The sequence below is a fragment of the Arachis ipaensis genome, chromosome B09 (assembly GCF_000816755.2).
Source record: "Arachis ipaensis cultivar K30076 chromosome B09, Araip1.1, whole genome shotgun sequence".
Classification (NCBI taxonomy): Eukaryota; Viridiplantae; Streptophyta; class Magnoliopsida; order Fabales; family Fabaceae; genus Arachis; species Arachis ipaensis.
Window position 1 is genome coordinate 125722970 of NC_029793.2, and position 5920 is coordinate 125728889.

Sequence of the window (5920 nt, forward strand, 5' to 3'; positions counted from 1 at the left end):
CTCTCTCTCTCTCTCTCTCTCTCTCTCTCTCTGATTCTGACCGAAGCAAACTTGTGAACGTTGGCTTTAAAGGGCTTCTATTTGGTGGAAACTTCTTGGACTTGGGTTGGATTTATTTTCAATTTAGCCCATCTAATTTCTTTGCAATATATCTTTGGGCTTTGAGTGTTAAAGAGCCCACCGAAAGTCTTTGTTTTATTTGCTCTTTCTCATTGGGCTGCTGCTATTGTAATTTTGGCCTGCAACAATAACCAAGAAAATCAAAACTAATTGGGTGTTTAACCTATTAAACCAATGTTTGTCATCATCATTTAAGTTAGTTAATTCTTTAACTTAACACCTCACCATAATCAAATCTCTCTCTGATGAAACCCTTTTTCTACTAGTCGCACCTTGTACTTTTGTACACTACCATCTGGTTGCCTCTTTATGCGAAAGACCTACCTACATCCAATTGGTTCTGCAGCTGCTGACACATCTGCTAATTTTCAGGTTTTGCACTTCATTAAGGCAGCTTATTCTTCATCCATCGCTGCCTTCTCATGTGGCAAAGACAGCGCTTGAGCAACTGAGGATGGCTCGACTTCTGTGAGATCTGGACTAGAGGAGTTAAGCAGTGATGAGTACACTTTGGGCTTGAAAATTCCTACCCTGCTTCATATAACCATGGGATGCGTTCTGCCAGGTCTTTCCTCAGTCTCAATGGCAGCTTGGGCTGAACCTTGCATTGCTTAAGGGAAACTCAGAAGTAAAGTTAGAGATACAAGTGTTAGCAGATAGTGAACAAAAATCAACACAAATAGTATTGGCAATGGATTCAGGAAAGGCAGCTATAGGAGATACAGGTCAGAGGGTGGCATTGTGAGGTTTTGGTTGGGTGATGAGAGATTGTCTCTCTTGACGAGTTATGATTGTGGCAGGATTTGGTGAATTGGTTCGTGGTGTTGGTGCTGCTGAGATTGGCAAGGCTTTAGGAGGGCATTCTAGTTGCTTGCTAGGTAATGCAGGGACTTTGTTCAGGGTAATAGGTAGTGTTGTAGGTTGAGATGTATAGGATATTAATGCCTTTAGAGTCAGCTTTTGACTAAAGAACGATAATTAATATAGAAATTTAGACTCATCAAAAACTACATGTCTTGACACATAAAATTTTTCAGAGGAACATAGGTATTTATATCCTTTGTGGTGTGATGAGTATCTCAAAAATAGACACTTGTGGATCTTGAAATCGAACTTATGTTGCTGATACGATCAAAGTTGAGGGAAGTATGAGCATCCAAAGACTTTAAGGAACCTATAATCTGGAGTTCTATTGTTCAAAAGCTCATATGGTGACTTATGCTGTGTAGTGGCAAATGGCAGCAAGTTAATGAGATAAGTGGCATTGAGACAAGTTTCATCCCAGAACTTGAGAGGCATGGAGGCTTGTAAGAGAAGTGTTAGGGCAATTTCTGTCACAAGTCGATTTTTTTTTTTTGACATTTTCATTCTGCTGATGGATATACGGATTACTTAGTCTATGTGCAATTCCATGTTCAATAAAAAATTGTGTAAAGGAGTGTGAGGTGTATTCCTTTCTATTGTCCGTTTGAACCATTTTAATCTCGTGATCAGTCTTATTCTCTATCAACAGTTTGTATTGAGTAAATGCTTAAAGAACTTGACTCTTGTTTTGGAGGAGATATAGACAAATTTATCTAGTCTTAACATCAATAAAAATGATGTAATACCTAAAGCCTGAGTTATTAATAATAGACAATAGACCTATATGTCTAAAAAGACTAATTCTAAATGTTAATTATAAACTATTTAAAAATCTAAAAAAGATAAATTATGCAATTTATCCTGACAACCAGCATTATAAACAAGCATTATACAGTGAATCATTTGGTAAAAATTTGATTTTATTTATATATCCAACATTATAATTTTGTAAGACTCTTTTAATAATTTTTGCAGAGGAGTGATCTAACCGTTTGTACCACATATTAAAATCATACACCGACTTATCGTTACAGATAGTATTTATTTATATTATTGGTCACTACAACATTTTTAAGCTATTGCAACATATAAGATAAGTAACTTTTAAAAAGTGTTGTCTAAAATGATCAAAAGCAACATTTAACAATTGTTGCAAAGAAATAAAATTATTGCAACTCTTTGTTAACTAACATACTACAAACGTTCTCTTTGATCAATTTAAGATACATGTAAAAAGCGTTGTTTTATAAATTAAATAGGCAACATTTATAATATTTATCTATTATACTTTTTAAGAGTTACCTTCAAATGTTTAATAAACTTCCCCTTCTAAGTGTTGTCTAAAGTTATTTCACTAAAATTTTTATTTTATTTATTTTTTGAAATTATTCTTTTCCTCCTAAACTCAACCAAAAAGAAGAAAAGAAGCACAAAATACATCAAGCTGATTCCTCACATTCCTCACTACCATTACTTAGAAACAAAACTCGAAGTCTCGAACCATACCATTTCAGAATCAAAATCCTAACCCTAACTCAATTTTCCCCTTTAACGACATTGACGCGCGTTCTGCATTCCTCTCTGCTCGTCGTCATCATGTTCATCACTGCTTAAGCTCGCGCCATGTTCTACTTTGCTCGCGCCGTATTCTTTTGCTCGCAATGCGTTCTGCTTTAGTCTGATCTGATGTGTTTTTCTACCCGCGCTGTTCTGAAACTTCTGCTCTTCTCCGCCATTTTGAAATCTCTGACTTGCGCTGCTGTTGCCGTTTCTACCTGCGCTGCCGGATTCGCCGCTGCTGTAATCCCTCTTCTCCGCCTTGCGCTGCCTGAGTCGTCTCTGGTCGTCATCGCTGCTCGATGATTGTTGTCGGCTCGCCAATGCCTCACATCCTCGCTGCTCTGCTTGAGCTGTCTCCGCTGCAATCATGTCTCAGGTTAGGGTTTTTTATCCTCTATAATCTTAGGAAGCTAGTTCTATTCTCAAATTGGGGAAATTGAGGAATGTGTTTAGGATGTATATATGTTCTTTGAGAGGGTCTAGTGTATGTGCTTATTGAATATGCTTTGAGGTTCGAGGCCCAAACATGTTCAGAAACAACTGTATGTACTGTGTATTTTTCCTTTTCTTTCTATTTTCACTTTCATCATCATGATGTGCGTCTTTTCTGAGTTTCTTGTGCTGAATTTTCAATGTTTTCCCTAGCTTGTGGTAAGTACGGGCAACCGCAGAAGCTTTCAGAGTTGCTGATGCTCCTGCCAAGGTTTTCTTTCTTCTGATGGAAAACACTGAGGAGATTCTTCCATTTTGCACACAGATCTTCCAATTACAGGCTCAGTGGTATTAATTTCTTAAATTCAAGCTAAGTGATATACATATAGTGGTCTAAGTTTTTTGGCAGTTAACTTAATTGAACATAACTTGCATAAAAAATGTATTGCTTTTCTATAACAGTATAGCTTTAAGATAATAGTTATAGTGAAGAGATTTTATGCATCTCAATAATAAAAACTAAGCTTCATTGGTATATGTGCAGGTTACTTGTGGTAGCAGCTGAGGTAATCAGTGGATATGTTATCCTTTGCCTTCCCTTCTTATATGTTTTAATGTTTGCATTGTACGACCATATGGTCTGGTACCAAGGTTTTCTATTTATGATCCTTGATATAGTAATATACTAACTAACTAAATGTCAAGTTTCACCTTTCAGTGATTTCAAGAGACAATAATTTGCTATATTTATAGGCAGGTCTATATTGTGTCAAGTTATTTTCAATTTAGTGTATACAATGATTAACAATGAATGCAAAAATGAATAAAGTTCTATATGTTGGAAGGATTGCTTTCCTCTGCTTTCCTTGACCCTGAAAGGATTGCTTACAGCTTCTCCGACGTGTTCTTGATGGCAAGGTAAGTGACAATGGCTCCTAATCTGTAACGGCTGCTTCTTGTACGCTTTGAGTTACCGGTGAAGTTCATGTTGATGTGACCAACTCCTTCCTTTAATTGTCTCATCTAAATACTCAACAGCATCATCAAGGACCTCATCAATCTTTTTCTCTATGCTCTTCAATTCTTGTTCATTTGCTAATTTGTTCTCAATCATGTATTTTTTCAATGCAGATATCGGATCCCTAGCAGCATAGTGTGCTTTCTCAGCTGCCAAAGCATAAACATATCATGATAAACATGGGTTCAAAAGTGAATGCTACTAGGATACCATCAGAAACACATAATGGAATTGCTTACCAGGATCACTAAGCTCATCAAGATCAGCCAATGAGTGACCTCTAAATCTATAGGTCTCACATTCCGCCAAAGTTGGTCCATCTCCTCTTCTGGCTCTTTCAATTGCCTCCTTTGCGACTTCCCTGACCTTCAAAACAGCCATTCCATCTGCATGAACCCCTGCCATTCCAAATGCTGGTCCTTTCTTCCATATCTCAGGATCTGAAGTTGGCCTCAGATGTGACATCCCAATAGCCCACAAATTATTCTCATCTCTGTTTCAGGTAACATCTCAAAATAGTTTTATTCTAGTTAATGCAAAGCTTCATAGATGAGTATAGTGTACATGTTTTGAAGCAATTTTTCTCTTTGATTATCGGAAAAAGAAAAAAAGTAATTTCTCAAATTGGACCAAATTAAATTAATATGCCTTCAAGCTAAAGTATTTTCTTTATTTATTTGGGTTACACTAATCTCTGTTTTAGGTTATCAAAGACATGAAATTGAATACCATATTTTGCTCATTGTTCTATGTATCACATTAGAAAAATAACATTTCTGCTATATGTATTTTATCGTTTAAACAATTTATTGCTCTGCTATACTTTAAGTTGCTCTTTATTTTTAACTGATTTATTATTGACATGTAATCCTTCCTTTTACAGAGTTGCAAGATATACTCCTATCACATTAACTCTTATTAATTATATTCACACATATGCATGTATACATATATAGCTGATATTATAATTAATTCACACTATTTTATAGTTAACTCTTTCTAAAAATAAAAAATAAAAAGAGAGACATTATATCCTAGTATAGTACTTAAAACTTTTATCCTTAATTTCATTATTATAACTGCGCTATATATTTTTGGAAGGTATACGTGTGAAGCAACTGAAAGCTGAAACTGATTACCGGCCACAAGCTGAAACGAGAGACAATGGCAAAACTAGATATCCAAAGAATTATCAGGCATGCGTGGACTTTATGACCCTGATGAAAAATGCAGCCTGGGTTGGTATGCAAAATAATAAATCATACCCTCTTAGTGTAGTTTATTCATCGGTACATATAAATCAAGTCATTGAAGAATTATATTACTTACTATTAATTGCACCTGATGTGATTTAATTTGAGTCTATGTACCGCAAAAGGAATGATTTGATTCTATAGTTATGTATCCACCAGCTACCACCAAATTCCCCGTGGCAACCTTTCTGATTGGGAAATTTTCAAGGAAAAAGCATAATAAAACTCAAGGAAGGGACCTTGAAACACAAGAAAGAATTTCTTCTCAGACAAACCTCTTAGGTGAGACCATATATAGGGCTGCATTTTAGTGCATGCTGAACAATTATCATATATTATGATTTGATATAACAAATTTTATTTTGTTACAATATTTGAAAACTACTCAAGGACGGGATCTAAAGCACAAGAGGAATCTACTGTCAATGAAATTGAGACAAACTCTTCATCAGGTGAGGGACGCACTATTAATTAGTGATACACATACTCACTTGTATACTTTTAACTAAAAATGTTGCTTCCATCTTTTTTATGTGAAAGTAGTATATCTGGAAACTCAATTAGGACAAGGAGGGGATGGTGAAGCACAAGAGAAAACTAATGCTGAAGCTTGGTCGCATCCCCTATTTCCAAAAAATTACGAATGTTGTGCTGGCTTCCTCGCGTTTATATA

The 5920-nt window shown here is 35.7% G+C and overlaps 1 long non-coding RNA gene across 1 annotated transcript; it reads left to right on the top strand.

The window, feature by feature from the left end:
* LOC110266187 lies at positions 5091-5455 on the top strand. The gene is made up of 2 exons (XR_002353192.1): positions 5091-5236; positions 5407-5455. It is a non-coding gene; the product is annotated as an uncharacterized LOC110266187 (long non-coding RNA).